Raw genomic sequence first — 25,321 nt, 5'->3', positions numbered from 1 at the left:
AACCATCTTCAAAGGTTGTGGTTTGGGAGATCCGTTAAGAGATTAATGATCACAAAGCGTATTTACTGGCTACCTGGGATACAGGTGGTGGTGCAGGACTCGCTGTATTCTGAGAGACAGCATTAGTTGCAGTGCTGCTCAGTCAGCAACTACAGTAGCTAGGTGATTACTCACTGTGTCACTGAAATAAATGGACTAGAACAAATTCAGTCTTACAATTATACTGAACTCAAGGCATCAGCATACAGCTAAAAACATGCACACAAAAATAAATATGTGTGATTTCTGACACCAAGTGCTTTATTTTTACACTGTTTATACATCTATAAAAAAACTCTTTCAATCTGACCTTATTTTAAGTGGGTATGCCTCAGTGCTATTTTGTACCTGGGGTTGGGAGATCAGGAGCTTTTAGCCAGACTATGAGCTTTCTTCAAAACTCCAGGAAGCATTGTGTGGTGTGCAGTATGTATTCATATGAACTTATATATGGGTTTATACATTAAATTCAACATATTTACTTACAGTATGTACTTTATTTGAAAATTAGCTGGATCCACTGAGGGTTGCTACCTGTCCCTGTTTTCCCTGCTTTTTGTGGAAGGTGTCCTGAGAATTCAATATGCCTTCCCAGGACACTAAATGCACAATATTAATGGGTTGTCAGTACTATCGTAGTGATAGTATCAATGTGTCCTATTGGATGAATAGAGGATTTCAAAAGAGAGTTTACACTTTTAACAACCCCCCTTCCATTCGGAGGTCCCGTTTGTGTGTACCTGAGAGGTGGCAGCCCTGGATCCACGGTATCTCTGTTTACAGGCTGAGTTCTACCACCAACGCTAATCCATTTCACTATCAGCTATGCACATGATTTGCCCTGAGTTAGCAGTGTTAACAAACCTGCCTCAGCCTTAGCCTGCTCAACTCAGACATGCTTTCATTGATTTGTTTTAGCAGGTGAAAGAATACAAATAATAACCCAGCAGCACTTTGAAAATTATGGGGCTGAGAGTGTGTGTCGGTTATTATCTTCCCCATCAAATGCCGATAACTTGCTGTTAAATGAAAAAGCAGCAATGATACCAGCCTCACTGACTGGGTAATAAATACACTACATAGGGTTTTCCTAAATAGTGTCACAATATTCTACTGTAGTATATGAGATGAGGCAATCAATAAATGGTCCTGCAGTTGCTAGATAAGAATGGGAGGTTTATTAAAAAAGGAATCTGCATTGGCCATTATCAAAGATGAAGAATGAGAAATTACCCCACATATCTTTGATTGTTATTGCATGCTGGGCCAGTGCCAGTACACACAGCTGCTGAAATGTTACACTCGTCAGAGTTTTAATATGTCTTATCCTGTTTAAAGGGGATCTTTTATGAGGACGGTATATGTGGCAGGATGTGCCTGATGAATGTGCCAAGATTTTCCCAAGACCTACAGGGTTTCTTGAGAGGTCCTGCACCACTTTCAATGTGGTTTTGTCCTTACTTGTTAGAACTGACGTTAATTAATGTAGTCCCTTGATATATTTCATTCTTAGCTATTTTTGGCTATCAGCATTTTATAATGTATTGTGGGCATTTGCTGGAAACTAAGCCACTCACACATCCGTTTGGCCCTATACCCAACCCAACAATTTCTCATATGTTCAGAAATGTGTGTATATCTTTTTCAGAATGGCTTCAGGAGTCCTGATAATAAAAGTGCGTTATTTGAGGATCCTACAGTCTTTACCAAGCAAAAAAAAAAAACACAACAAAAAATAAGAAAAAAGAAGATAAAATTGATAGCACTAAAACTTTCAAAATCTAAGTAGGCTACCATAATACCCAGATACCCAATTGGGTCACCTCTTGAATATTCATGCTGACACAGAACATATGCAAACTCCCTCTGGACAATTTCGAAAAGCTGCTGAAGGTGTATTTTTATTTTCACTTGCTGTTCAGACCAGGCTGTTCATTTTACAACTTGCTTTATTTGTAAAATCAGTAGAAATGTCCTCGGAGTCGATTTGTTCGTCAGCCTACGTATGTCACCTCTGATGTAGCATTGGTCACCAATGGCTGTGCTGGCTTTGTAAGCATTTTTTGTACTGATGTTTTGTACTGTACTCTAAAAAGATGCTTGCAGTATGTCTAGGATACATTAAATACACATTATAAATACAATCTGCAAGATGTAATAAACAACTTGGTGTGGATTGTATAAAATATTACTCTATAGAATAAAATAGACACGGTGGTTATTGTCAGAAAGCTGGAACACCAAAGATGTATTACGAGGCAATAACCTCATAAAATCCGTGTAGCCTGCAGCTCTATGGAGACGAAGCTTCCTTCAGTGTTCAGCAATGCCAGGCCTTTACTCCAACTTATTTCCTTTCGTCGGACACACATTGGTTTAAAATAAAAAAATGAAAAATCTCACCTTTTCAAATATTTTTCTACAGTTGTATCCAAAATACTAAGCACTGTGGTATATATTGCAGTTTAATGCATATTGTAACTACATTGTAATTACAATGTTACCACGTGTACAATTACAGCACATTTAAGACTCTTGGTGCTATTTCTTGCAATTCACATTGCAATTTTCGTTACAGATGATTTATTGTTCCTCCTTTTGTTTGTCTCCATTACAAAACAAGGACACGTCACTTAATTCACATCTGGTACAGACTGTGAGAAGCACTTTTCTGTATCTTTTCTGCTCCACTCCGTAAACAAACAGTGGTTCGCCTTTTCTAAAGATGGATTGCTTGGGTTGCTTGTAGCGTTACACACTAGGCCGTACGCCTCTGCCTGCTGTGAACTGACAATACACTAAACACGGAAATGTAAAAGTGCACTGAAGCAGTGCAAACTGTAATTATGCTTCTAACAATGCAGCAGCCACACATTTCCTGCAATAAAAGATGCAAAGAAAGCTCTGTTGTATGTTTTTTTTTTTTTAATTTCAGGAAGGTGCTGGCAATGGAAATCATTTCCATCTTAGCTGGAAACCTGATGTTTTATACGAGACTGTACTACTGAGAGTTTCATATGAAGATGAGAAAATGAAAAAGTAAATAGAAATGTAAGGCTATTACATCCCACAGTCCCCTATAATAACCTAATAATCCAGATGTCATTATAAAGCTGTCTATCCGTGGCTAGATCTCTGTGAAGATGATTGGAATGGAGAGAAAATGGCTGAAAGCATGAGACAGAAATACGTAAATAACAGGTCTATATCCCTCCAGCACTGCAGCAGAGATAAGCTGGCTACAGCTGGTCATGTACATTAGGGAGATAGGGATAGACACGGCTTGAAACAGCAGCTTTCATTGTCTAGGTGAGAGATAGGTGTGCATCAATCACATGTTTCTGTTGCAGCAAAACCTGAAGTTGGGTTTTATTTTTCATCTGTTCATTAAGAGTAACAGCAAAAGAGAACAGTGAGGAGAATATAATAATAATAAATGCATTGAATTTTTACTAGACTTCCTATCAACATCAAGAGCAGTTTTATCAGTAACTGACTGATGAAAATAAACATACATAAATACATAAATAAAAAATCACAAGCACAGCCCCTTTGATGCATTGTAATAAACCTATTTGCTCATCTTGATTACAAGATTTCAAATAATTAATACATGCAGCATCTATGATTTCTCACCATCATATACTTTCTTAGATTCAAATATTACACTGATACAGTAAAACAAAACAAAGCACAAAAAAATATTATAGCTTCATACACAAACAAAGAACGTAAGTGAGTATTACTGGCTACATAATTAGCTTGCTTCTTGTTAGAGATTTGTCAGTTGGGCGCAGCAATTTAATACTCCCATTACGACTAATGTAACTCTGCAGTTGTGGGTTTAATATAAATAAACAACATAACACCTCCAACTTTTTGAGATTCAAAAGCCTTTTGCAATTATGACTCGCGTCGTTGAATGTGAAAGCTAAAAAAACGAACCCAAACCAAACTCTCATTGTGTTTAAGCTTGTACCTGCCAATCAGAAGTGCCACATCACTGATTATGAACAGCACCTTGTAGCTGCCAGCCTGTGACTGAATTAAAACCGTACCAACACACGCTCCCACTCTTATTACTTGTTGTCAAGCAGCATGAGCAGCAACGTTTCCTTAGATCATAATAATAGTACAGCACAATAATGGTTCTAATGAGGAGCAGAGTCCCAATCAGAAGTGTCTTATCACAGCCAGTAACGCACACACTCTCACAACAATGGCATTCAGACCCTAATTGTCACATGCAGGGGTGGCACTATATTTAAAAATAAACAAGGGTCATTCAGTGGGTCTGAACAATGGTTGATCTGCATATCGCCAATGTTTAAATATTATATCAGGATCGAAACGTATCCTTTTACACACACTGTTATAGTCTTGTCAAAGTCCCATTCTTTTTAATGATTTAAATGGCAGGGGCATTTATGTCCGCCAGATGAACAGAATGGACAGTACTGGATTTTTGAGCGGTGCATTGAAAACAACAGTAATATTGCAATCTAAATCACTGGATGTGGAAGATTTTAATCACATATGGTTTACCTTGAAGCCTATTCCATCTATTTTCTTTGCGCTGTGTGTATATGTACCTGCATACAGCATATAGATCATATTGTTTATTTTTTTTCTTAGGAATTAGTTAGATAGTTGGCTTCATGGAGATGTTTCTTTATTACACAATTGAAGATAAAAATAAAGCATACAATTAAATGATTGGCCTGTTGGTTAGTATTGTATTCCAATATGCTTAGCCCAGCTGTTATGTACCTGCCCGTTTTCATACTGCCTGGAAATCAGAGCCACAGAGCATTAGGAACATTGCCATGTTGCTCTGATTAAGTTGTACCTGCTCTCTCTGTCTTTAAATGACAGCACTGTTTAGTTCAGTTAAACAGGCCCCTATAGCACATCTCGTGTGTTAGTTATGTGGTAATTTAGTTTCCATTAAGGTGTCTTGCCATCTGTCTTCAAAAAATAGTTGTTCTTAATTAATCGCTACCCCAACTCCACCCCTTCCCCATCTGTGTCAACCCCACCTTGTCTTGTTTATTATCATTATTTTTATAACAGCATTAAGGTATTGCTGGGATTCACCCCTTGAACGTAGTGTGTGTCAATTCCTTATAGATCGCTGGCATGGCATTTTGGTATCCGAATACTTGATGCTGGGGGTGACATGTTCAAGCTTCAAAACAAGCTCTTTTTCAGTATCCTTCCTGGCAAAATACTCATTCAGATTTAGTAGTTACTATGCAATAAGATAGTCGTTAACGGGACATCAAATTGCAATTACAAAATGAAACCTTTTAGAGTATGATATCGTTTTAGGTCATTCCACTAGCATTATACATGTAGTCACAATATACATACATGTATTTTCAATTTAATTACAGCTACTAAAGAAATACAAAAGACTGCTGTTGAGTATTCTGAGTGCCATCACCTTTGGTTCCAAGGTTACCAGAACAGAAATCAACAAATGGGACATTTCATGTAGTGTGCTTGTATGTATGCCTTGTTATTTGTTTGGGAATTTGATCCCAGGCTGTTTTAGTGTCATGGATGTGTTTTCATTAAGGAAGTTTATGCAGACAACATTGTAGCCCTGCCCAAAAACAAACTGAACTGCCACTGTGCATGAGAAAGCTCCCTCAAACATTTCCCTTTTATGTCAATAAAACCTCTAATTGAAAACTGCCAAAGAAACATGTAGGAGTCATAGAATACGAGCACCACATCAAAAGGAAAAGACAATTCCTGGTTACACTGAACGCACCTCTAAAACAAAATCATTTCGTTATTAGAAGATGCATTTCCTTCCAGTTCTCCCTTTTTTTATGCTGCCCTGTCTCGCCAGCTCCTTGGTTGCCTTGGAAATATCACCCAGCAGTTGTTGTCAAGGGTTAATTAACAAAACAATGGAAGCAGAAACCCTACCCAATGCCAACTCTCTATAATAAGAACCCTAATATCTGGTCCTGACAGCTTTTTCACAGAAGAGGGATGGCTGTAGCTTTGGGTGTCAGTATTGTTAGAACTTCAACCTTGTCCTTGAAATGTAGATAAAAAGACTGTCAGTCTGACAAGTCAAATTATTTTCACAGTGCACTTTGCCATCTGCGATACAGTCCTGAATGGCAGATTATATTCTTCCCTGAGCTTGCCAGCCATCTATCCCTCAGACACCTGAATACAATATAAAAAAAATACAAATTGCTCTCAACTGTGTTCTTATCCTGCCTCAAGCAAAAAGTGTTCGTACCAGAACACTGCACAACCACCTTTCTGAATCGTTGCTTCTTCATTCACCGCTTGTTGAATGCACACATGGATTGGACAGACACGTTCAAAATCTAGTGTTTTCACAAGACAGCCTCATACAGCCTTGGTATAGACCAAATGGAACAAGGAAGACTGGTTTTACCGTTCTGTGATTTAAACATGGAAAATTCTCAACAATATGAGATGGTTTAGATGGTTTTCAAAGTTATTTTCTCATTTGGCCTGTTATTTTTCATTCTACTACGAACATTTTGCAAACAAATAAGGTCACAAAATAGTTTAAATATCCATTTCTGTTTATATAAAGATAACCATGTTTACAAACTAATTTGTTTTAACTGTCTAATATTGTTCATAACATCTTTATAACACGTGTATTGATGTATTACAGATCATGAAAAACAGACTCTTAGCACAGACGACTTTTTTGTTTTACTCCTGGAAGTTGCATTGAGCAGGCCCTGGCAGTTTGTTTGATTGTAAACAGATTGTGTTTTTAAAGGCTGTTACTACCTGACAAACGCGGATGTCAATTATAATAAAGAACTCACACAAAACAAAATATCACAGTTAAGAAATTAAAGATTAAGGAATCTTACTGGGTATAAACACTGTCTTTTAATATCTCTATAGACCTGAGCTGATTGACTCCAGTCAGAGACAAGCAGAAAAGGTAAATTGGTTTAGGTATGTGTGTGTATGTGTGTGTATGTACATGCATGTGTGTGTGTGTGTGTGTGTCTGTGTTGTGCGTGTGTGTGCATGCATGTGTGTGTGACTGTCGTGCATGTGTGTGTGTGCGTGCGTCTGTCTGTGTTGTGCATGTGTGTGTGTGTGCATGTGTGTGTGTCTGTGTTGTGTGTGTGTGTGTGCGTGCATGTGTCTGTGTTGTGCGTGTGTGTGTCTGTTGTGCATGTGTGTGTCTGTGTTGTGCGTGTGGGTGTGTGTGTCTGTGTTGTGCGTGTGTTGTGTGTGCATGTGTGTGTGTGCGTGTGTGTGTGCGTAGGTGTGTATGCGTGCGTGCGTGTGTTGTGTGTGTGTGTTGTGTGTGTGTGTGTGTGCTTTTTCTTCTGAGTTACTCCTGTGTTGCAGTCTATCTCTAAGACAGTAGTTCCCAGAGGCACAAAGAAGTAACTTTATGATTGTTGAGGTTCATCAGCCCTGTCTACACATTAAGGGATTATTTCATTACACAAGTGAAGGCCTTTGGGGTGAAACAGGATGAAGACTACTGCAGTCTGTAACCTCTATATGCATTTGAGGGACAAGGCATGAAGGTTATATGAAAAAGGGTTGCCTTCAATTTAGCGCAGCATATGGTGAAGCACTGCTTTATGTAACTCACAACAGAGTGTTCATAAGTTGTAAAATCTAATTTCCCTGGAGAGCGACTGCACCTTCTCAAAAGCCTCAGGATAACCACATATCACTGTGACTTTCAGTTGTTACAACAGAAAAACAAAAGAAAATAAAACAAAACAAAAAAGCAGAACTGCACATGTATTAGGACTCACTGTGAAAGTGTATTGTTTTAATTACTGGTTTATCTGTGTTAGATGAGGAGGAAGCTATTCTTGCAACCTTTTGATACATTGGAAATAGCATTTAAATAACATCCTCGGACAACAGGGCAGAGGCTGGGTGCGAACCTGCGACCTCCGCACACCACAAACGAGCATCTTAACCACTATGCAAAAGAGCCAGGCTCGTCGGCATTCGTGGTTCTAGAGCTTTTAACCTTCTAACCAACAGGGGGCAGAATCCTTAACGGCAGTGCATCTCACAACACCGCCCATTACACTCACAATGTATATAACGTGGCATATGCAAAAATAGCTGTTTTGAGTCATGACATCAAAGTGTCAGTCTTTTTGATGGCTTCCTATGTCTAAAACCACACATGCAGTAGTTGTTTATTTAACTCACAATTCATTAATAAATGATAGGTATGGCTTCATTTGATTTTACAGATGAAGGTGTTAATTAACTGTGTTCTCCCATTCCAACTGTGTGTGGGTGTCATTGACTGGTGAGGATCTGCTTTTTCAGCAAAACAGGAGACTAGCAATTATTTCAATTAGCAGTAGACCAACACATCTCAGATATCCTGACTAAATTAAACGGAAGGTGCCTCTGCTGTTTTTAAAAATGTTTTTAACAAATGTATATTTATGAACTTCAGAAACCCGCTTCTTTTCATTTAAAAACCTCTGAAGGCTCTCTTGACGTTTCCGATGAAAATGAACCCTAAACTGCCTCTCTCGTGATGCCATAGAGATTATTTCTGCCCAAGTAAAGACAATGGGACTGCGGTGGAGTATATGGCAAGTCTGGAGAAGCTGGTTACGGTAGAGGCTTTTTTTCTTTCAATCAGGATTTTTACTTCTGGAAATGGTTACTGTGTTTACCACACTACACTATTGCGGGTTGTGTACACAATACACATACAAAGAGGACATTATAAAATGAAATGACTCAAATCTACGCTGCCAATTTTTCTAATGCATGGGAGGACATGAAGCGTTCCCTTTGAAAACCTGGTATCATTTTGTTTGGCAATGTCAACCAGGGATGGAAATAAGACTCCCACTGCATAGCAGTTTGAGCCATTCCTGGTTTTGCTATTTTTAATACGACACACCTGAGCTCATTACCTGTACACTGTGGCTACAATCAGGTTCACAGTAAAACCTGGATTGAGTGAAACTGCTATGAAATAGGAGTTTTATTTCTATAGCTGCATTAACAAACAAAAAATACCAAGCCTCAATTGGAGAAGTTAATTTAAGCATTCACCCAGTTAACCGTACAGTACTTGTTGCCATTGCCTTGTACAACGCAGACATCTAATCACACAGGCTAGTTCATTTGGGCTGAAATAAATAAGCTCAAAAAGGCAGCAGAAAATAATGTCAAAGAGCGACATGTGAATATTACCATAATCGTAATGATGATAGCACAATTCAATTTGACTAAACTGATTTAATATCATTCTCAGCTCTGAAAAGACCGTTTAAATCACAAACAATAGACAGACAGACAGCAAATGAAAGGAGATCAAAGTCTCTGTTTAAGTTCCAGTACTGTCTGGTCACAAAATGAAAAACAGAAATATAAATCTCAAATTAGAATCAGAGCAAAATACTACTTTACATGCCAGTTTAAATCCATCATACAGCAAATAACCACTAAATTGAAGTTACCAAAAAATTGCAATAATGGGTGAAGCCTTGATTCTTGCATTTGAAGACTCGTTTTCATGTCTCTAGCCCCCAGACAACAAAACGTGCAACATATAAGGCATAGTAGTAAAACTATCAAAGTCTTAACATTACGCTTGACAGGAACAAAATTGTTTTTCTCAGGTGACTTTTACTTGGCCTGACAGTGATATACAAAATACATAATGCCAGTCAACGCATTGGCCACTTGTATCCAGGCGGGATTATTCTGTTCAACACCTGTAGTACTCCGCAGAGATTTAGCTGAGTCCCTTATATAAATGGACACAGAAATGTGCTTGAGGTCTTAATGGATTCTGTTTTACCAAAGATGGTGTACTGTACTGCAAAGCATGCGCTGAGCTGGAAGTTGTTCCAGATAGGGGATTGAGCACAGTACTGTGCTTGCTCTGTAACCTCTTCAAATGAGAGCCATTGGAGATTATTAGTAGAATCCGTAATATACTCAACAAGTCTTCAAGATTCTGGAAGCAAGAAGGGGTGAATTCCTTAAAAAAAATCATTTGCACTGCAGACAGAATAATATACATAACAATTTATGAAGTGTAGACTATATAGTATTTCTTGATATTATTTGGCTATGGACATACTCAATGCAAGGAATATTGCGACCTCTGGTGCACATTCACTCCATCAACAGAGACAGTAAATAGTCAAGAACTATTCCATTGAGAGACACATTATAGGGTACATTCCGCAACGTCATTTGTTCACCACAGCAGCAGCTCAGCTGAACCAGCGACAGGGTCCTCCCTGTCACAAAGTGGCATTAAGCTTCCCGAGGAATTCGAAGAGCAGCTTTTACAATTTCAGCTTTTTCGTTATCAGTCTTAATCAGACCACCGTATTTTTCTACTTGCTAAGCAATACCACAGTTCACAAAAAGGGAGAAAAACAGGTGTGAGTAACCATAACTGGAAATGAAAAGCAGCTCATAACTGTAATGCTCTGTGTGACAGCAGACTGGAAATGAGAAGCAGCTCATAACTGTAATGCTGTGTGTGACAGCAGACTGGAAATGAGAAGCAGCGCATGACTGTAACGCTCTGTGTGACAGCAAACGGCTGCAAACTGCCTCCATACGTCATTTTCTTATATGAGTAAATGCATCTTTGTAAATGCATCAAGTTGAGGGTGGGAAATTTGGACTGCGTCTTAAATTCGAAGGAATATGGTATTTATATTGCAGTTTGGGAAGTTGTGACTGGAAATCATATCTGTCACATAACATAGGGCTCCCAAAGGGTTAGCATTGCTTCTAATCCTCTAATGTGATGCTTAGGCTGATTTAATAGAAGTGACAAGCTCTCTGTTTCAATGAACAGAAGCAATCTTTCTAAAATAATGTAATGTCAGTTTCATAAAAACCGAGCTTTCCAGTAACAGAAGTATGTAAGTAAGATTAAGATATCATGAGAAAGTTCCCAAGGTGAAACACTTATCAAGGTCCTTACACAAAAATGCAATCGGCTCCATTTTTCTGTTTCTTGTTGCAGTCAAATAAAACTGTTACTCTTACAAAACAAGCAACGGCCAACTTTGAAGGTTAATTTAAGAACTCAAAATCGTGCATACTTGGTGCTCGTTTTAAAAGGTCCTACCACGCCCTTTTGATCCATCACTGTTTCAGTCATTAAAATATACCCCTTTAAGGTTATCCAAAAGGACAGAGATGTATTTAGAAACTACCAAGGTAAATGTTATCAAATTTTCATTAAACTTGTCAGTTCATATTAATGACAGACGCAGAAGAGATACAACCTGCTGAGAGGAACATGGATATTTTTGCTATTACCCTATGGCCCTGATTTCCAGGCAGTATTGACATTGGCAGGTAGATAACACTATGTAACACAATTTTTGTAAGTGTTATTTCCTAATTGCTTATGCCTCAAAAGTATAGAAAATGGCTATTATTCCCCACAAACTTTGCTTTTGTGACCAGGACAGTGATATTTTGAAATTTACCTATTTCCAATGAGAAAACGGGCAAATTTGTGTCTTTTCGTTCACATAAAGTCAGAAAAAAACAACATATGAATCCAAATTAACATGTATTTATACTAAAGTAATACAAAAATGACTACAAAAGATTTAGAAGTGAGTAGTTTTTCGGGATTTACGATTATACTGTAAATCACTTTCACGAATCAGCCCCCAAATGTAGTCTCCCATCATGTTCTCGTTATACTGTCCTTGGTAGCGGCGTTCAAAGTCCAGTATATCCTGGTGGAAGCGCTTGCCTTGCTCCTCCGAGTATGCTCCCATGTTCTCCTTGAATTTATCAAGATGAGCATCAAGGATATGGACTTTGAGGGACATCCTACAGCCCATTGTGCCGTAGTTCTTCACCAGAGTCTCAACCAGCTCCACATAGTTTTCGGCCTTGTGATTGCCCAGGAAGCCCCGAACTACTGCGACAAAGCTGTTCCAAGCCGCTTACTCCTTACTAGTGAGCTTCTTGGGGAATTCATTGCACTCCAGGATCTTCTTTATCTGTGGTCCGACGAAGACACCGGCTTTGACCTTTGCCTCAGACAGCTTAGGGAAGAAGTCTTGAAGGTACTTGAAGGCTGCCGACTCCTTAGCTAGAGCTCTGACAAATTGTTTCATAAGGCCCAATTTGATGTGCAGTGGTGGCATCAGCACCTTATGGGGGTCCACCAGTGGCTCCCACTTGACGTTGTTCCTCCCCACAGAGAACTCGGTCTGCTGTGGCCAGTCCCGCCTGTGGTAGTGCGCCTTGGTGTCCCTGCTGTCCCAAAGGCAAAGATAGCAGGGAAACTTGGTAAAACCGCCTTGGAGACCCATCAGGAATGCCACCATTTTGAAGTCTCCTATGACCTTGATGCCATCTCAGAAAAATGCAGATATGTATCCACTTAGGCAGCTGGAACTAAACTGAACTGGTGGGCTTAAGGCCCTGTATTTATAATACTATTTATATTACTGGAAAGTTCTAGAAAGTTCTAGAAGTTACTCCTCCAAGTTTACTCAGCACCGAATCTATCTGGAATGTTCTGGAAAATAGGTAAATTTCAAAATATCACTGTCCTGGTCACAAAAGCAAAGTTTGTGGGGAATAATAGCCATTTTCTATACTTTTGAGGCATAAGCAATTGGGAAATAACACTTACTACCCAGGAACAAAAAAAAAAAAAAAATTGTTACACGGTGTAATAGCTGGCTTAGTAAATCTCAATCCACTTCATCAAAGGATAACAATAAAAGGGTTTTTTATTTTTTTAACAATAACAACCTATGGCCTTATTACCATTCAGGGATGGAAATAAAAGTCATGTTGCACAGCAGTTTCACCCATTAGAAGTTTTAATACGAGCTTGATTAGCCACAGTGTATAGGTGACAAGCTCAGGTGATTAAACTCACAGTAAAACCAGGAACGGATCAAACTGCTATGCAGTGGGAGTCTTTGTATGTGAGGCTGATCCTACGATTGCTTGCCTGTTTCTGTAAATGTGAAATGTTTCGGTCAGAAACTTACTTAAATGCTAAACCGGACACACACACACACACACACACACACACACACACACACAGAATTTTCTGTCAGTGCATAGAAGAGACTTCACCTCACATCAGCAAACATAACATTGCCTTTACAAGTGATTAATAATGTATATTGGGTGCTGAGTGGCTATATACACACCTATCTATCTGGAATGTCATTTGAAATGAGGTCTGTGCGGGCCACTGTCATTCCGTTCAGCTACATTTGAATTCCCCATGCAATGTCTGAACTCGGATAAGTAGCAAATCGCCATGGTTACACGAATGATCAATACTAAGATGCCTCTGTCCCTTCTCTCTTCCCTGAACTGCGAAAACAATGTTGAAAATGAATCAGTTAATATATACTGTATCTCCATTAAGATGGCCCAAGTAAAGGTATCTGGAGTATAATTACAGGGAGACGATGATTACTGACTGCTAATCAATTATTCTAATTCCAACCGCGCTCCTGCAAGAGGCTCAGGGGTGATTAAAGTTTTATGGGATGTCTGTCTGCCATAGACATTGTCCAGGGTCATGTCTGCATGACAGCAGACATCACTCTGGTCATGTTGGTGAGCTTCCTAAGCCTGTCAGCTCAGGGCTATTCTGTGTTAATCAGAGATCTCTGCAGTAACTCTTCAATCAGAATAATCAGTGAAGGAGCAGCAGTCAAGGAACACTTTACAGTATATGCATGGGTATATAGACATATGCAATTACAGTATATAGCACATTACATTAAGTGACTCTAATTACTGTGTATTCACATAGCAGATATGTAGTAAATGCATATGTGCTTACACATAATTATAATGTTATTATTGAAAGAGACAGAATACATTAATGTGTTTACTTCAGTATTTCAGAAGAAATGAATGCTACTGTATTTAATTGCCTATCTGGTTACTGTCATTGCAGGCTAGGTTTTGCAAAATCACTGTCTAGCAAATACTATGACATTGACCATTTGCAATAGAAGCAGACATAACCACAGGAAAGACTATTTTGTTTTGCATATATAGTTGCTATCCCTCCATTATTGATTTACAGTAAGCATCAAACCCTGGATTACAATCTAACGGGAGGCGTTCTTTATTCAAACTACTAACATTTTGTGGGTCTAAAATCCGTACTGGCTTCAGAAACGTGTGAGCTGGTTAAATAAAACTTGGCTTTATTCTGCATTGACCAGGGTTGTAGTAACTCATCAATTTTTCAAAAACTTTGTAGAAAGTTTTAACAGCACACTGTTGGTTTATTCTGCTGTCTGTGCTGTGCAACTCCTATGCCAGTGCTCGGTATGTATTTATTAATTCTGCAACTTTAGTATACGTTAGATGAATTCTAACATTATGTCATTCTAACATTCTAACATTCTAACATACCATCAGTGTGCAGCACACCAGGTGGATATTGCTGCGTGCGATCTCTCAAATTAATACTTTTTTGAGTTTGTTGGTGCATATATTTATTCTAAAACAGCAAGTCTCGAGGTAAGCGTTTTCTATAAACGCATCCGTTTCTAGAATGGCAATAATTGTCCTCCTAATTAGGGGGTGTTTTCTAATTAGCCAGAATTGTGTGGGTTGATTACTTAATTATTCTTATGGTTTAGGACTGAATTACAGATTTAAAAGAACAAAAAAACACAGGGCTCTAATTATAGGACATAGGGAACAAAAACAGAAAAATAAATTAAATAAACGTATATTACAGTGGAGAAAACACTATACGCAGTTCTAGCCTATTTGTAGTGGAGAGTGGGGTGCAGCTAGCATTTTAATACACTTATTTCTATTCAAAGTGCTCTCAAGAGATAGATTCAACATTTAACATTCAACAGCCAGGCTATTTGTCTTCCTCTGTGTCTGTATCCATTTAAAGATACAGGGTCCCAAAAGCATGTTCGCTTACACAGTAAAATATAATTCCTTAGTGTCTGTTTACTGTAGTCTTCAATTGTTTACCTTTCTGTGCATTCCCTTTTACATTCTCTAAAGGCATACAGCTATAATAGAGCTTGATGACACACTAGTGCAAGTTGGTTTCTAGAATGACGACGTGCTAAGACTGTTTCAACAGGCTTCGGGGACCTGTGTCCTCGTGACTTATAACAGAACATTGGGGATTGCAAACACGCTAAAATGTAGTGAAATGGCTCAAGGGCCTAGACTCTCAAATCGTCATTAGCGTGTATTTATTTTCAGAAAGGTAAACTGCACCCTCTAAAGTTACAAAACTATGATTAAAAAACAACTCAGACATTTAATTTAAGCAATTATAAGTAGTGCAAGTTTCATAATTTGTTTTTGAATTGTTTTATGTTATACAGAAGTTGAGTTCATAGAAAGATGTAGTAAACCATCGACACAAGAATGTGTGTTAAATTGGAAAGGCTTGGAGGACACAGCTTGCCGCTGTACTGTAATCGTGCTATCAGTGAAAGAGGCACAACAGTTTCACTTGAGAAATTATGATGAAGTAGTCAAAATGCAGTGGCAGCTCACACATCTTTTAATTTTGTATGTTTATATATATATATATATATATATATATATATATATATATATATAGATATATATATATATATATATATATATATATATATATATATATATATATATATATATATATATAGATATAGATATATATATATATATATATATATATATATATATATATATATAATCAACAAGACTGCAATAGACTGATAACAACCCACTGAAGGTATTTTATCCTTTTTCTTTAATCTTAAAAGGTGGCGAGATCTCTTAAGCAGATTGCTGCTGGGGAAAATGTCAACAAGTGTGAAAAGCCTAAATTAAAACACATGTCACATATTTCAGAGCAGGTAAAGAGGAGATAAGAAGAGAATTATCAGCGTTGGGAATGCATGTTGAATTCTGTCTTCATCAGGGAAGCAACTGGCTCAGTAAAAAAGGGAGAAAGAAGTGACTGCATGTGAAAGAAATGATCAATAATTAATAATAAAGGATTTAGCAGTGGCGAGACAGATCAGTCAATTCGAGATTGCCCTGCTGGTAAAAGTCATGCTGATATCAGTAGATTTTATTAACTGGATTTGGCCATGAGAACTATAGTGGAGGCACTGTGAGTTTTTTTCGAGCAGGAATGTTAATTTTAAACTGGATTTAAAGTAAATGTTCCCTGCAGATCTATACAAAGGTAATAACTGTACCCTGCTCTAGTCAAGCCTGCTGACAAAGGTATAAAGAATATATTGGATATTAGTAGGGGTGCACCAAAACCCAGGGTCATGAGTAATCTCAATAAATACTGTACAAACTTTAATGGTAATGGGGTAGGCATTAAAAAAGAGCCTTCCATTTTAACTGCAATGTAATTTGAACGACTGTGGAACCACGCATGTGTGTTCTGCAAGGTTCTTTATCAGCTCAGTGCATTTCTTTTCGAGGTATCACACTGACTCTCCAAATTGATCACGTTACTTATATTTTAACATTAAATTATTAAACTCAGTGAACGTGTCTTACTGTGATTGGCTACAAAGACAACAAGGCTAGCCAATGATTGGATAATGTTTGTTGGGTTGGTTTTCTTGTGTACAGTTTCCTAGTAACTGAAGACAACTTAAATCGTCAACGTTATTTAGGATTCAACCTTTAGAAAAATATTTTTAAAAAGCATCAGAATAAAAATCTACTCACAGTTGATCGTTGGATTTAATGTAGCATCAAGTCTGTTCTGCTGCACACAACTCAGCTATCCTAGGGTTGTCTTCAGATATTTTTTAAAAAATCCCAAACACAGACATATTTACTGCTGGTTGATCGCACATTACACAGCACTGCAAGGACAATTACTGACTCATTGTTCTTGCTTCATTAGTAAGTGCGCCAAACCAAACATTAGATTCTGTGCTGGAAAAAATTCAGGCATGAATATCGGTGTAGATTATCGGCTAAAATAACAAAAACTGCCGATGGCCGTTTGTGATTTTTTTCCTCCTATTGGTGCCATGCCGATAGGCTACCGATTATCGGTGCACCCCTAATTATTAGCGCACACATATAAACCTTCACAGACTCTGTTCATCCAGTGCGAAGCTCAAATATCACCTGTTCTAAAACAACCCTCCCCAATGATTGGACCCTTGCTTTCCTGATCTAAAAGGGACTGCAAATAGCCTTAATAGCTACACCAAGAAAGTGCTTAAGAGTGTAAAATGAGTGCAAACTAAAACAAAATTCACACCCACTTGAGAGGGCTAGTTGACAGTTTAATGTACACCAAACTGCAAGTGAAATGACCCTGATTACCTTTGATATCGCTAGATAAGTACAGGATGTTCTGAGGTGAACATTAAAGAACAAATTGAGTGGAGGTGCAGTACTTAAAGCTGCTATTATTACTGGGTAATTCTGTACCTCAACAGACCAAAGTAGCTCACATTCAGGAGCAAGTGCAGTCTCTAATGTAGCCTTGGGACACAATTGCCTTATTTCCTTATGCCAAAAAAAAACGATATCTTCAGGGTTACATTTGAGAGCTTTGCATGGAAAGAGCCCGGTTTTCAGCAGAAAACACAAATAAAACATCTGTATTAGCTCCATTTATGACGCAGTTTAAAGAGAGTTTCAAGATTATAAAGTCCTGTTAGCTATAAAATGGCATCTACAGTACCTGTGGGATAATGACTGGACTCCTTGGAACCCGATTGGCTGAGACAATCTGTGAGTATAAAATATGGACCAGTAAAGGCGGCTGCATTAGTACCAGTTTCAGGTGCTCAGTCCTGATGTCACTGGCCTCTCTAATGCTTGTGGTTTACTAGCCCTGACTCTTATTCCTTCGATAAACAGATTAAGAGCAGAAAGCCTCTTTTGAAGGCATTTAAGGTATTAGCTGAAACCTAGACCTCAGACACTACAGAGTGCGAGAGCCCTTGAAAGAAATTGAAATATTTGAGCAGGGAAAAGAAGATAAAGTAGTTCAAGTACTAAGTCATGAGTAATTAATCTGACAGCTGGTGCTAGCGCAATCCCCCACATCAACAGTTCTGATGTCAATTAAACTGACTTTGTCCCACTCTGTGTGTGATGATAACATATTTGTTGTGAACATTTTGACTAATCACTTTTACTAAGTTTCTAGACAGCAGGAGTCAAAGGCACAACTAGCATCTATCAGGGACAGCACAAGGACTATGAAAAATGTCCTTTCCAGGGGATTGCTAGGCTCTACATTTTGCTCCTGTAAAATACTAGCTCTCAGGGTTTGCTGTAACAGACGGAGGTGATGATGCTGGATGAGTTCTCCACACAGCAGTGTTTGAACCAGCATACTGACAGGGGAAGAACGGCTGATGGAATGGTGGTATCCTGTCAAATGGAAATACAGACATAGATTCAAATTAAATGAAGACAGCTAAAAAAAAAAAAAACAACCTTTCCTTCCACTTTAAATCTTCTTTCACAAACGTAACACAAAATATATATATATATACAAATATGGCATTAACAACGAACGCTTCAGAACAACCACAGTGCATTTCAAAATGGGTTATGTATGCTGCCTGACTGCAAAGAAAAGCGTGGGGGGCACCCTGAGGCTAAAAGTCATTGCCAATGAAAAACAGGTGTGACAAGCTATTAAAGAAAAATGAAATACACTAAAGGGACTCGCAGGCGCTGTTAGAACTGCAGGTTTGCATGACCTTGGTAGACAAAAGGTGCACAGAAGAGACCAGATCGACTGGCAACACCACTCTGTAATCTCTATCAAAGGAATTGGGTTTCAGTTTGTTTCATTTCTTTAGAAATGATCTGAAGAGACAGATTTGATCAATATCAATATCGTGGCAGCCCTCGTTGTACTTAGCAATGTTAATAAGTGGGTCACAGACTCACCAGCAGGGTAGAATATGTTGCATTGTGTCCAGCAGTCTGAACGTCTGTGTCTTTGATCACCACTTTAGCATGCAACATCTTTTACATTTTTATCATCTAATGTGGCTATTCAAGTACGTTATGTATTCATAACAAGTTGCGGTTAAAGCATTATAGTTTAATTTTAATTTCAGTAAGGTCTGTAACGGTCACATTAATGCATAATTGTGGGCTTGTCTCTGATGCAGCGCCACAGGTCTTAGGTTAATATCCAGCTGTTTGCAGCTGCACAGCTTCATCTAGTACTAAGAGTTCCGTGGTGGTGGCTTGGATGTCCCATAACCTGGATAAACACAAAGTGACAGGTGCTCACACAAACACATACAGAGACACTATATCTCATACACATTTCCAGACAGACAAAACTCGTTTTCTAAACTCTGTTGAACAATATATCATAGCTACCGTAGACACTGAGCTTGCTTTAATATTAATAATTTTTAAATGTATTTTTCGTTTCATGAAAGGTTTTTGGCTCGCATCATCCATTACACAGGTAACCCGATCGCTTAGACAGCAATGCCTGTTATGTAAAACATGAGCCCAGTGCAGGCATTTACTTTCTTTTTAACTCCTATTAGAATTATGGTTAAGTGATCATATAAAAAAACCTGACAAACCCTCTCTGGTAAATCGAGGTGCAGTATTTCACGCTAATTTATCCTGACATTCTTGAATGGATTGCCAAAAAATCTAATAAAGGCTGACTGTTTTAAGAAAAAAAACACATATTTATAGCACACCTGATACACATTTACCTAAGATCAAGACATTAAGATTTGTATTTTATATTTGATCACTCACAAAACACTTGTAGAAAGGTAGTGTAGTTATTAAGAGGAACAAGGCACAAATCTGCCCTCATATGTCTAAAGGGATGATTCTGTGGGCTTATTCTGAAACATGTGAATGCATATTTCTGTTGCTATTCAGTTTACAATACAAGGAAACTTGCACTGCACAAAGAACATAATTCCTTCTCTGACACATTTTGTGCATGGTGCAATCGTTTGCACACTCCAGACCTCATGGAATAGCCATCACCAAGAACATGGTATTTAGAAGACATTTTTGACAACAAAACTGCAGGGCTGGAATACATGAAGTAAAGTGGCCACTTCTCTCCTGCTGAGAGTGACAGTCCAGTTACAAGAGATAACAACACCTGCATGTACTGTACACAAGAAAGACAACATAGTTTTTATTATTATTTTATTTCACATCAACCTTTAATTGAGCAGATAAAGAGCAAAACTATGTCAATTAATATACATTATTTAAATAATAACTCCGAAAGTCTCAGAGCCTCAGAGACAGAGTAAGAGATACAGAGAGGGTTGGCACATTCGTAAGATTTGAAAAAGTTCTTTGACAGATGTTTTTTCTTGAAGTCTTTGCCAGTGTCTTGTTATAAGTCAAATAATTCTTCTCGTTTCTTTCCGGGTTTTTAATTTGTCCTTTTTTTACTGTGAGCCGCTGTCTTGTAGGCAGACCGGTCACCCTCGGAAGGACAGGCCCTGACACCTGACAGCACAAACGCGTTAAACTAAACTTCAATTTAATAAGAATGCAGAGAACTGAAATGCCATGACAACCAGTGACAACACCACTGCCTCGCCTTTCAGAAAGCACTGACAGCTACAGCTGCCAAACCAGGGGGACACAACAGAAATAATAATGATAATAAAAAAAAACTCCTTGCAAGACTTACCTTAATCATGTCTCCAACTACAAGTACAAATTAGGTTTTTCATGGGTCTGAATTAATAGACCCTAAAATGTTTACTCATATTATCAAGCTCAGTATCAACCTTTTCAAACACTATAACTCTATATTTTAAACCCTTATATGAGACCCTAATATGATATTTGTCAGGCATCACTTTCTTGGGTGACAGACATTTCTCATTGTGAGCTACCTATTTCTGTCATTAAATGACACCGGTTTCACAGTGGCAATGCTAGATTTGACAGGAATCACATAGAGGAGGGTTTATGTAATATGTGATGTTAATACAAACACAGAATTAGTGTTATCTCAAGATGTATATATCCATCACTTCAAATAAACATTAATGGATTCTAAGATATAAAATATCAGAATGACTTTATGCAAAGACAAAGGCTAAATCAACACAGAACTGAACTGCACTTACTCTACTGGCTATGGGGACTGCCCAAAGCTCTCCAGTAAACATAAATGAAGATCAGCTACTTAGTTCAGCAGTCCTGTACTCTCGCCCTCTTAGCACAATTAAGTTGTGACCCTGTACACCTCAAGGTTGCAAGTTGCAAGCTCCACTCTGACAGTCAGGCATTGATCCCAACTAGAGATTTGTCATTGTGTGCGTGGTCTCGGGCCCCTTTCCGATTGTGCAGAAACAGGGGTTAGCGTTGCGGGAGCTTGAGGGCATATCTACAGTAGTAATGTGCTCTCCGTGCCTCTTGAACCAAGCGCTAGCATGTCATGACTTTCTGTAATCTATCCAGTGTCTGTAACCTTTCTTGTTTTTTGTATTATTAACATTTCTTCAGTTATGTCTGCACACGATATTATATAAGGGACTGGTGAGAGGAGTAGGCTATAAACATATCACTGTGGTTCTCAAAGAGAATGGAAGTGGGCAAGTTCTATGAAAGGAAAATGTCACTGAGGTAGACTTCAGAAAGAACAAAAAGGATGTCACTAAGATTACATGGATCAGTGACCTTCAAGAGTCACCAGAGCCGGGCTTATAAAGTACTACTGTGTTCTAATTACCTGCAAGATCATTATTATTAGTTACTACCACGATGGAGAACATTTTTGTTTGTCTTGCAAAACATTTTCATCACAAAGGAAGCCTTTACTTGATTTGTATAACTGTCAGCTTTATTTAGGTGAAACATTCTATGCAATGTATGCTTTTTATTTCTTCAAAAGATCAAACAACGCTCTCTTTTAAATTAAAAGTTTATGAAGGTAATAACAGATTTACATAAAAAGCGTTGAAAAAGTCTGCAAAAGTCGTATCCAAACTTCGGAAGGAGCCATTTCATTAAACAAACAAAAAAAATAAAAAATCACCAGTCCCCAAAGCAAGTATCTCCCATCACACATTGTAGCACAGGAGATTAAAACACAAGCTTAGTCTTCTTCAATAGCAAACAGTTACGCAATAACCTGGAGGCTAGTGTCCTTGTAATAAGTGAAAGCAAAGCAGTTAGCTAACTGCACCTTGGATATGCCAAAGCACAGGACATGTGTGAAGTGGACCTTGTTTCTTCATGTAAAAAAACATAATGCTGGGGTTTACAAGCGGCACATCCGGTAAAGGCACTCCGCCCAGAGAGCAGGATGTGGCCTATAGCTTGGAGATCGCCGGTTCGAATCCAAGCTATGCTGCTGCCGAACATGGACGGGAGTTCCAAGGGGGCAGCACACAATTCGCCAAGCGCTTCCTGGGTGGGGTAGGGGTTAGGTCTGCTGGGTATTCCTTGGCACACCACACACCAGCAACCCTTATGGCTGGCCGGGCGTCTGCAGTCAGGCCTGTACGCAATTCAGAACTGTGTGGTCCTCCGACACTGTAAGTTCTGATATGGCTGCATGTCGGGCTTGCAGAGTGTATAAAAAACAGACAGCTGACAGTACTGGTTTCGGAGGACGCTCATGCTCGTCTCTCCCGAGTTAGTTCAGGGGTTGCAGCAGTGAACCAGGTTGAATAATAATTGGACATTCCAAAAATTGGAAAAATGTATAAAAATAATTGTTAAAAAAACAAAAAAACAACAACAAAAAAAAATTGCTAAACGGAAATATCTTAGGATGACCATATGCCTGGGACAGTTGTTCTAATTAATTTGTGATGCATTCTGGTACTTATAGGTCTGTGCCTTTTGTATAAAAATGACAGGTAACAGGTATCTGAATGCACTGGGATGTGAGTTGCTTTAATATGACATTCAGAGTATTCTAAAGCCCGTTTTCACTTTTCATTCGAGGTGCACATTAAAAAAAAACATATTGGGTAGCCTTTAAAGTAGAACGTAAAGATGTTTCTTTTGTCAAATGTGCAAAGTACTGTCAAAATGTATTATTCTTGCTTTCTTAAAACTGACAGGATTGCTACTATGTCATTTTGCTTAGTTCTTTTAAGAATGGAATGGCCTAATTTTCCTCTGAAAAAAATATTTTTACATGCGGTTCCATATTTTTGGCAAGGTTAACAGGATTGGGACATTATTTTCAAATATAAGGACATAATTCTGCTACACCAGCGGAGAACAAAAAAATCAGGTACACCTTGTAATTGAGGTTTCAGTGCCTCTTACGGAATATACAGTACTATTCACTGGCCACTTTATTAGGACCTGTACCTATTATCAGGTTGGATCGTTGTTTGCCCTGATCGCAGCCTTGACGTTACTTGGCTCTAGAAAGGGCTGGAAGGTGTCTCGAGGGCAGTTAACCCAGTCAGTCATTAATATTTCATGCAGCTGGTGCAGGACTGGGATCATGAATGCATCATTCAAGTTCATTCACCTTTAAGATTTACTGGTAGACCCGTCCGAATAAAGTGGCCAGGAAGAGTAAGCAAAACCTAATTTTCAACCATAATATGTTTTTAATAAAGAATTCCGTGCGTATAGATTTTGAAGGGCTGCAATACATTAATGTACTTGGTAAACGGTCTGGGCCATACATGTAAAACAAAGCTATCTTGGATACTCTCCCTGTTTCCTGCACCTCCAAACAGGTGTTTGAAACTCCAGCCGAACTAGACTAATGCTAGGGCCAATAATTTAATCACTCTGATTTACTCAACCACACCGCCTTGACTGGGTAGATAAGCATTTCCATTGAATGCCATCCGTTCCCTTTAAGTATATACTGCAGAATGGAATTAATAGAACTGAATTAATGCATTTAATTAACTGAGACCTATCCATACAGATTGAATACAATTGTAAGATAAACATGTGTTAGAATTCATAAGTTTTATCTTCAACACGGCTGAACTGCAGGTCGAACACACACGTACACTTAGACCCCCACGCACACGCACAATCAAAAAGCTTCAATCCGCAGGGTACGGGACTGTCTTTTCCTTTCACCTGAGAGATCGATTTCAATATGGTCACCGTGCATAAGCTTCCTTTGGTTTTAAAAGCATTGATTTGCTAACATGCAGACTCCAGTGCTGTAACTGGAATCAATGGAGACTTACTGGAATTAGATCTTGTGCTAGCAATGCCAGACCTGAAGGTCAAGGGGGGCAAAGCTGATTTGCTTTACCTCTGAAACCCGCAGCCGTACTTGTTTAACAAAATCTGCTTGTGCTGTTTCACAGCTCTGGTCTATTTATGAAACGTACATTGAGCGAACAGGAGCAGATTTAATTCCCAACTTCTAGACTAAGGGAGTATTTACACAATAGAAATGTGTAACCTGATCTACTGATTGTATCTGTCTCTCTGTATATCACGCTCCTCAAACCTGAGAAATACCTTCAATGTTTACCGATTGTCTCCAGACTTTTAACATAGACTCATTAGCCCCCTTTCACATTGCATTTGGGTAGAATGCTTATTTTTTAATACAAAGTATTGACCTGTATATGAATGTAGATCAAGAGAACAAGGACCCTCTATATTACTAATTATTAACACATTCTCTCTAAAAAAAACTGCAATCTTAATTTGCACCAGAGCTTGCTATAATTGGTGCACGCTGTCATAATTAAACTAAATTCTCAATAAAATAAACAGCAGGGGGAAAAAAAGCAGACCAGGAAGTTTAAATCCATGCATTATTTACAGTATTGTATTTAATTTAAATCCCTTCTTGGAGGAGCTGTTTCCTGTTGGTTCCACTGTGCCATCACTCACTTGCTATTATCTAGATGATTAGTTATCAGAAAATCCCTTTAGAAATCAGTGGTGTTTCACTTGCGAAGCTTCATAACTGCAGAAGTAGCAATCACTGGAGCATATGGTGGAGTGACTTCTAATATTCAAATGAGCCCAGCTCCAACGTTCCATAGCACTCCTGTGGATTCCTGCTTTCCCTGCTGCGTGTACAGAACTATTTGCATCCTACCATCACATTATTGTTAATCGACCCAAATGCACTTGGCAAGCCTGACTTGTCCCATATCAGCTGGGCTTGACTTTTAGCAGCTTTTCATTTCCTGTGGCTTTGGCCAACCAAAATATTACATTCAGGACCCAGCAATGCTCCTCAGTTGTATGCAGTGACTGCTGTTTACAGAATGCATGCTAGAACCACTGCTTTACATGGAATCCAGCTTGAACATGTTCTGTATGC

General features: G+C 38.5%; 1 protein-coding gene across 2 annotated transcripts in view; it reads right to left on the bottom strand.

Annotated features, from left to right (window-relative positions):
* Positions 1 to 25,321, bottom strand: part of LOC131707293 (opioid-binding protein/cell adhesion molecule-like) — a 356,578-nt gene that overhangs the window by 15,386 nt on the left and 315,871 nt on the right. The gene's annotated exons all lie outside the window — the stretch shown is intronic.

This window comes from Acipenser ruthenus, chromosome 39 (assembly GCF_902713425.1).
Source record: "Acipenser ruthenus chromosome 39, fAciRut3.2 maternal haplotype, whole genome shotgun sequence".
NCBI classification, from domain to species: domain Eukaryota; kingdom Metazoa; phylum Chordata; class Actinopteri; order Acipenseriformes; family Acipenseridae; genus Acipenser; species Acipenser ruthenus.
Note: the sequence above shows the minus strand (reverse complement) of the source record. Positions and strands in the feature narration are given on the sequence as shown.